We start from the raw sequence: 9,388 nt of genomic DNA on the forward strand, positions 1-9,388 counted from the left end.
ATCCAATCTGAATTTATCCCATTCGGGATTCGAACTTGTGTTTTCATGAATGTGCCCCTTAGTGTCCAAGTTTAGCTATTTATGTATAATTTATTGTATAAATGTAATAAATCATGGAATGGTTTTAACATATAAATAAGTAATCTTTAACATCAATTATTTGGTAGTCTGGATGTGTGCTAGCTGAAATTCTGTGTGGCTGTTCTGGTTGCTATGGGTAACATCACCAGTGATGTTGGCTTACAAGCTATAATAAATATGCACTTAGCCTGCATTCTCCTTCAGAAGCAAGCTACTGTTCCTAACTACACACTGCCAGAGTGGCTGCTATACTTTCTCTTCTTCCATTCAGATATACTTTCCTTGAAGAAGCTTACATGAAATATGAAGCAATACATTTAAATTCAACTATTAATCCACTCCTGTACACATTTTTTGTCACCTTCGGATGCATTGTGATTTTTTAAGCCAGAGTTTTAGTCAGAATGTTTTAGCATTCAGTTTAGCCAGTGCACTAAAAATATTAATCAGGTTGTGTTACAAACAGGGTTTCAGTGTCTTGGTGCAGAGAATATTTGGAGTGCTGTGTGTGTGGCAGTGATCAAGGAAGGAGTAAAAGAACTAAAGGTATGTAGAGAGCTTATATCTTTATTTTTGATTGCCTAATTGAATGGGATGTGGTCTTCCTTTTGTTCTCCTTTGAATGCATGGGTAAAATATTGTGAAAAAAAGACAATTTAATACAAACATTGATAATTCATGAGTAGCAGAACAGGATAAATATATAGAGTTCTAAACAGTAATGTAATTTAGTTGTATTGTATAATGGAGCTGAAATAAAGGCCTACAGGATCATTCCAGCCTCAAGGGTAATTATCACAAAGTGATTAACCTACATTTTAATTGCAACAACGACATGCAGAGAAGTGTAACACTTGTAGCATGCAGGATTTGTCATTACAGATGCACCCAATGCAGGATTTAGTTTTGAACTGGGAACTCTGCAGCTTTCTCAGGGTACAGTGTGGGACTGGCCCGACCAGGGATGACTTTAACGTAGTTGGCCAGCTTAACTATATTGCAATATATGGACAGGGTATTGCTTGGTAGCTTAATGCACAGAATGTCTTAATCTCCTATATATACAGTATATATTGATAATGGGTGAGTGCAGGACCTCTTGTTTCTGTCTGTATGAATTTTGTAGTTACAGCCTTATTGCCCCCCCCCCCCCACCTAATGGTTAAAAATTTAGTGGGGAGCACAACTTTTCCTTGTTTGCTATAGTTTATACAGGAGCAGTGGCCAGCTTCATGTTGTAGCTCCCACCCTTCCCAACTACAGTCAGGTGATCCCAGTGGAGCAAATAAAAGGGCAACCATTTGGGGGTTTCACCTTGTATGCAAGTAAGTTGCAGGTAAAACTCGGTCCCTTTGTTAAATGTATATTAAAGCAGTAGAATTTTTAATGAATCAGATAAATTTGAGTGTACTGTAGGACTGACCAGACCAGGGATGATTGTGACATAGATAGCCAGCTTGAAATATATTGCAATATATGGACAAACAATCCCTGTTTGGTTAAAGGGGAGGGTATTGCTTGGTAGCTTAATGCACAGAATGTCTTAATGTTCTATATATATTGATAATGGGTGAGTGCAGAGGATCTCTTGTTGTCTGTATACATTTTGGGGTTACAGCCTCATTGCACCCCACCTAATAGTTCAAAATTTAGTGGTGAGCACAATTTTCTCTTGTTTGCTATAATATATATATAGATAGATATACATACAGACCTGTCAATACACTCACATAAATGTATACACACATATTTATACCAAACTAACTGTAAATCTTAAGATCACAATAGCTTTTGGGTATTATGCATGTCCAAGAAGTCATGCAAACCTCTCTTACTAACAGAATCTGCATCAGAACTTCATCCACCAATGTATTCCACAACCCCACCACCATCTCTGGAAAAAAAGTTCAGTTCCACAAGTATTAAGGGTGGTCTCTAGTTCTTTGTTCTTTTTATGTTTAAAAAGATCTCCTGCCAACTGTCTACAGTCCCCTCTAATGTAATTGAAAAGAATAATCATGTCCCTTTGCAAAGCGCTCTTTATCCAGGAATCAAGGAAAAGTCTTTCCTCATAGTAACTCTTCACCTCCTTGTACTGGTATGGGACCTGTTATCCAGAATGCTCGGGACCTGGGGTTTTCCGGATAAGGGATCTTTCTTTAATTTGGATCTCCATAACTTAAGTCTGCTAAAAATCATTTAAATATTGAATAAACCCAATAGGCTTGTTTTGCATCCAATAAGGAATAATTATATGTTAGTTGGGATCAAGTGTAATGTACTGTTTTATTATTACAGAAAAAAAGAGAGAAATTATTTTCAAAAATTAGAATTATTTGCTTATAATGGAGTCTAGGGGAGATGGCCTTTCCGTAATTTGGAACTTTCTGGATAACAGGTTTCCGGATAAGGGATCCCATACCTGTACTAGTATAGTTGCACCTCTCTGCACTCTCTCCATCTCATTAATATACCATTAATATGTTGGGGCCCAAACTGACACAGCATTCTCAAGGTGAGGCCTTACAAGGGATCTTTTTTAGAAGCAAAATTATGTGTTCACCCCTGGGTTTTTATGCAAAACACTACTTTATTTGCTTTAGCAGCCATTGGCAGACACTGCCTAAAGTTAAGCTGGCCATACATGCACCGATAATAATATCGCACGAAACCTTGTTCCGAAAGTCACGTAATTTTCGTACCGAATGATTGTAAACAGTGGCAGAACCTTTCCGAATTTTTCACGCAAATAACTTGTAATTGATCTCAACTAAGATATAAATAATCCTTATTGGATGCAAAACAATCGTATTGGGTTAAATTAATGTTTTATTGATTTTTTATAGATTTATAGACTTAGGGGCTGATTTACTAAGACACGAATTCCGACCGAATTGGAAAAATTCCGATTGGAAAACGAACATTTTGCGACTTTTTCGTATTTTTTGCGATTTTTTCGGCGCCTTTACGACTTTTCAGAAATTATCGCGACTTTTTCATTACCAATACGATTTGCGCGAAAAAACGCGAGTTTTTCGTAGCCATTCCGAAAGTTGCGATTTTTTCGTAGCGTTAAAACTTGCGCAAAAAGTTGCGATTTTTTCGTAGTGTTAAAACTTGCGCAAAACGTCGCGCCTTTTAAGTTTTAACGCTACGAAAAAATCGCAACTTTTCGCGCAAGTTTTAACGCTACGAAAAAATCGCAACTTTCGGAATGGCTACGAAAAACTCGCGTTTTTCTGCAAAAATCGTATTGGTAACGAAAAAGTCGCGATAATTTTCCGAAAAAATCGCAAAATACCGATCATTACGAAAAAAACGCAATCGGACGCATTCGGCCCGTTCGTGAGTAAGTAAATGGGCCCCTTAATGTATGGAGATCCAAATTACGGAAAGACCCCTTATTCAGAATACCCTTGGTCCCGAGCGTTCTGGATAATGGGTCCTATACCTGTACTGTAACATCTGCACATAATGTGAAAGGAGAATATGTTATGATCTTCAATCCCTATATGCTCACCCATGTTAGTAAGTAGAGATAAATGTGGTTATATTAGTTATTATCAGATCCGTAAGATCATCTTTTATAGTAGGTTCCTGAATTATCTGAAATAAACAATTGACATTGAGCATATTAACAAAACTGTTAGAGATTTCTGACTTGGCTAACTTGTAAACAATCAATGTCAGGCTGATTGAAGTCACCCATAATAACAACCTGACCTAGTTGCGAAGCTTTTTATGCTTGTAATATTAGTTGTTATAGGTTATTAGATTGGGTGCCCTTTTTTAGATTACGCTTAGAAGAAAGTTATTTGCCTTTCATTTTTCATTTTTGCCTTTTACATCAGCCTTAAAAGTTATTTGCCTTGTTTAAATGAAACATATTTTTAATATAATACAACAATAAGGAACACATTGCTCAAATGTGTTCTCTCTATTATTCCAATATTTAAACATTTTACATATCTCCAGAGAGACAGTGGATAATCTTTGGTCTGCAAATTAAATGAAACAAAAAGTAAATCTTTGTTTTCTAAACCTAAAAAACAAAAGCTGCAAAATACAATGCCCAGCATGCACTGGGACTGAAAAAAACACTCTTTGTGTGATGTTGCTATTGTATTTAAGGGCTCAGCTCTTATCTAAAACAAGAAAATGAATTAGAGACAATTCTGATAATAATAACAAGTAAATTATAAAACAAAACAGAAATGCTTCCGCACAAAACCCTTGAAGCTTGATCTGAGAAAACATTCTATTGTTACCTACAGTTCCAAGAATAGAGATGCACAAATACTGGCTTGTTTCTTTGTCTGAACCTGCAGAACAGCAGTGAAATTGATTAGCAAAGCCCCATGTTGTGCAAAAATAGAATGCCATTTGGTAATAAGCCTAATTAAATATGAAATACCAACAATGTGAATAACCAATATGTAAGCCTTCACAATGTTTGCACAATATCAAGCCAACAGAGCACAACAAAGAATTGCTCTTTTTTCTTAAATGCTAGCACAGTACTGTGTCTAGTGATAAGGGTGATGGCACATGGGGAGGATTTCTTCTAATGTTATTTAGCCAGCACAAAAATCATTCCAAAAGTGCCTTCCTGTCATCTCCTATTGTGTTGAATGAGATATGCCTGAAAGGGCTAACACTGTTGCTTTTCAACCTCAAAACGTGTATTAGAGCACTTTCAGGTATATCTAGTGATTTTTCATGCAAATGACTGTGGCAAAATGTAATTGTCCTTGTGTTCATAAATGACCCCATTGGATTTTAACAGGCTCAGTTCAAAGCATTTTATTTACTTACAATAAATAATGCCTAAAAGTCAGCGGTTTACTGGGGTTGAGGGCATGAAAGCGAGCACTGGGCCTCCCTGCAAAAAATCTACATTGGACCCAGTGCCCCTTTGCATGCTCTTAACCCCGTTAACCCCGTTGTTGTGTCCATGGTTATATCGATGCATGTCTTTTCCAATGCACAAGCTAGGCTGCATGTAAACATGCCAAAACAGTAACTTGCTAGGTTAACATTGTTGTCCCTTTCTGTGATTTGGTTGACTCTACTTGTCCTTGACTCTGAAATATATAGTGTATATTATACTCAGCGCTATTGGTGGTCTATCCTCAACGTGGATCTTCTGTCAGGTGCTAAAATTATTGCTTGCAGCTTTCTCTTGAAACCCCCCTCCTTTTGAATGGGCTCCAAACGTGTTCATAGGAAATTTAGTGGAAGCACATAAAAGTGAATTAAAAACAAAATATAGTGTACAATACAATAGTATTTAAAACCATTGGTGCAAAGTGTAAAACGCCAACGATAACAGAATAAAGTGAAAAATGGTGTTGACCACCGGCTCTATTTGGGAAGCATGCATACTCACCAGAGCCAAATGTAAATGTGCCAAAACAACAAGATTCAGATTTGATTGTAATGCTGGGCAGATCCTAAAATCATTTTAGAGTCAAGAGAAAACAAAGATAGCATAATAATGTTTATTAAGAAAAAATCCTGCGCATTACAAGCTACTCACAGTGATATGAAGTAAAGACAATCATGTAAAATAGCTCAACGCATTTTGCATGGTTACCATCACGCTTCCTCAGGAGAAATTCCTTGACTCTGTTTGTGAACTCTGCCTGTCCCAACTTCGGCCTGAATCTTTATTTTGGCTCTGTGCTGCCAGCCTTGACCCAGAACTGGTTGACTACGGTTAGCACTGTACGGCAGTTCTGTCACAACCTCGGGAACTTCCTGTGCTAGTGTAAGCTGCATGTAAGCCCTTATTCCTCCCTTGATCTAGGTAAAACATTACAATAATATTCATTACTATCTAGAAGATTTGGGAGGGACTTTGAGTGTATGTCCCCTTTAAGGCAGAACATATTTTAACATCACAAATATAGAAATCATGTCAACAACTTTTATTAGGGCCAGCTAAATTGAAAAGTGTCTGACATTTTTAGAAATTCTCTGCAATATCAATCAACACCTTCTGTTGTAAAATATGTTATGTTCATTAGCAGTGAGAACATTTCAATTAACACAGGGACTGGTGAGAGGTTTCTCATGAATTTAACAGCAAATTAAACTGAATTAAAAAAACCTATTCTGAGCCAATTTCAGTAAATTACAGGGAGTGTACTAGTGATTAAATAACAAATTCTGAACTGATCTTTCTTTATTGCATTGGCTGATTTTTAGGAGATGAAACGGAAGCAGTAAAGGCATGTGCCTTTAGTTTATTTTAGGGCTTTTAAAGAGCTGGTTTACCTTTAAGTTACCTTATAGTATGTTATAGAATGGCCAATTCTAAGCAACTTTTCAATTGGTCTATGTATTATTTATAGTTATTGGATTATTTGCCTTTTTCTTCTAACTCTTTGCAGCTTTCAAATGGGTCACTGAAAAAAGAAACATTGTTCTGTGAAACGACAGTTAAATTGTTATTGCTATTTAACTTATTTTTCTATTCAGGTCCTTTCTAATTCATATATCAGTCTATCATTCAAACCACACCCTGGTTGCTAAGGTAATCCTAGCAACCAGCTGCTGAAATTTTAACGGGGAGAGTTGCTGAAAAAAAAACTAAAAATATTTTAAAAACTACATATAATAAAAAATGAAGACCAATTGCAAATTGTTTCAGAATATTACTCCCTACATCATGGGTGTTTTGTCATGAGTTCCCCTGAGGTGGATTTCTCCTACATTCTACTGCAGGGAAATGCAGGACAAACGTAGCATTTTCTTGCAGACTGGGTTGTACTCATTTAGATGCAAGCAAGTACCAAACGCATCAAGTTGTGTTGAAGCTTGCATGAATCTGAGTGAGTACAACCCAGTCTAGAAGAATGGGCTGCATTTCCCTTGATTATACAATGCTGTATTGTCATCTCTACTCTTGTAAGTAAACTTTTAGGCACGATTTGTTTTAAATAAATACATGACCACTATATTTATATCATATGGTCTGTTTCATTTGCTACATCTGGTGGCTAGTTACACTTACTGGGTATGCATGCATAAACTGTTTAGCACCTAGTTAAAGCTCTCACTACATCTGATATTTGAAGCACCTTTTAGCTGCACTGGATAATATTGTTGAATAATTCACAGCACATATTACACTATGCTAGTTAATATATGTTTTTCCTTGTAGTTCGCTCTCTGGAATCCTTGTGATACACCCACCAAGAGGGGGTAGAAGGAAAGAGAAGTGCAATGAAGTTGTATGAAGATTAACACACTTTAGAACCACACAGAGTGCTGGCTGGCTTTCTTGTTTTTCCTTACAAATATAATAAAACCGTAATACATTAGAAATGGCATATTATTTTATATTTTACGTTTTAAAAATGGATTTATTGGGCAATCCACTACATTGTAACATATCCATAAACACTGTATAAAAAGCAGCACCTGCCAGATACAATAAATGACACCTGTCGAACATAAAACTTAACCAGAGGAAACACAATATTTTTCATTGTCAGACTTGCTGGGTCATAATCCAGAACCAGAGGTGTTAATATTACATGACAGCACAAGACAAATGACAGCAGCCTTTGGGGAAAAATTACTTTTCTTCTATAACTGACAAGTGCTTTTCTTGCCATTGTTTCATATTTTGGCACTGGCAGTACGCAATGCTCCACTAAGGGAGACTTGCACTTCTCTCTGTTAAATGGCATAGTGAATTTATGTGTTTTATTCTGCTAATTTTGTTGTGTACCTTTACTTTCTCAGTTTGCCAAAATAAACGCTTTTGAATTCATATTTGCAGTATAGATGCTGTGTATTTTCTGCCCAGTATGCGGCATACACTGATTAGAGCACAACCCCAGGACATATCTAAAATCAGATGCATAGTCATAGTTTTATCACTGCCACAGATCAGGCATCAAGTGTCCATACCACTTAGTACGCACTTGACCAGCAAATAATTCAGCATGAGTTAAAAAAGATTAAACTGGGTAAGGTGTCTAGACTTTAGCTAAGCTTATCTAAACAGGTTCCCTATACTGTATTAACACTTTCCTGAGTAATAGGAACATTTGATTGACAGTCAGGAAAGTGGTTTTGGCACATTTATAAAAGCAGTGTTCTACCTGTAATAGGACTGGCTTGTGTAATCTATTTGTGAATATGGAGAAAGTGTTTTACACCAGTTTTACTGCCACTTTTACTCCAAAAAAGGACTGTCTCCACTTCTGTGAAAATTCTATTGTTTCAGGAGTGTAAAACATTCAGACCGATAGTGCTTCAACAAATAACTTTAAAACCCCTGTAAATGTGTAACTAATGGATATTGGAAAGTTGCTTGATATCATATTCTTATCATTTCTAGTTTTTGGGTGGAGGACCCCTTTAAATTTTGTTTAAGCCTATTATAGAGCAAATCCTTTGTGATAGATGCTGTGAAAGCTCCATGTCAGAGAGCATTCTAAGTAGGGGCTGGCACGTCAACTACTGAGAAATATATTAACTACTAATTTGGATCGTAACTTCTTTGAGAGTCATAAACTCTTAAATCCACCTTCTTTGTATTGTAATACCTGTACCTTTAATTAATAGTTAATTGTGGTTTTGGTGAAATTGGTATGTGATGGCAGCAGTCTTTTTGCTTAAAAAAATTACACAGAATGCACAATACATTTTATGGTGAAATGCAAATGATTTAGTGTTTCTTTATCTTGGGTTGCCAGATAATGCTGGATTACAACTGCCAGTCTTGTTCATGATATAATCAAGAGTTAATATAAGAGAGGGAAAACTGACACAGGCATTACAAAATCCAGCACTGTTATCATTCTGATAGTGGTAGGTGGAAGCTGGAGGAATAACATCTCAATTCAGTATATTTGACATTTTTTGAAAAACATTTCAGCTTTATTAAGCAATAACATGCAGGGATTTTCAGCCAACTGACAAACGCTTGTGACAGCCTCCCATAGCTCCCATTGACTTGCACTGGAAGTGTAGGTGAAACTGCTTTTTAGCCAGAAAATAAGCATTTTCAGGACAAAATGTGCTCAAATGTTCACAGTGTTTCCCATCAATAGATGGCAGAGTAAAAGGCTCTCACGTGTGCTTCTTAGTGAGTTAATGACCCCCTCTACCCCCAACACAACTGTTTGTACTTCAAAGAAATCCTATGTTTCCTGTTCAAATTTAAACACATTATTCTGTTATGTTTATTATTTAATCCTATAATGCTGAGCATGTAACAACAGGTTGGGTAGAATTTTCTTTGTTTATATTTTATATCCCCAACTTTTGACATTTTAGTAATATATAC

The 9,388-nt window shown here is 36.4% G+C and overlaps 1 long non-coding RNA gene across 1 annotated transcript; it reads left to right on the forward strand.

Annotated features, from left to right (window-relative positions):
• The first annotated feature begins 438 nt into the window (after positions 1-438).
• On the forward strand, positions 439-7,394 carry LOC101734007. The gene is made up of 2 exons (XR_004222775.1): positions 439-627; positions 7,250-7,394. It is a non-coding gene; the product is annotated as an uncharacterized LOC101734007 (long non-coding RNA).
• Positions 7,395-9,388: the final 1,994 nt, after the last annotated feature.

The sequence above is a fragment of the Xenopus tropicalis genome, chromosome 5 (assembly GCF_000004195.4).
Source record: "Xenopus tropicalis strain Nigerian chromosome 5, UCB_Xtro_10.0, whole genome shotgun sequence".
In the NCBI taxonomy this organism is placed as follows: Eukaryota; Metazoa; Chordata; class Amphibia; order Anura; family Pipidae; genus Xenopus; species Xenopus tropicalis.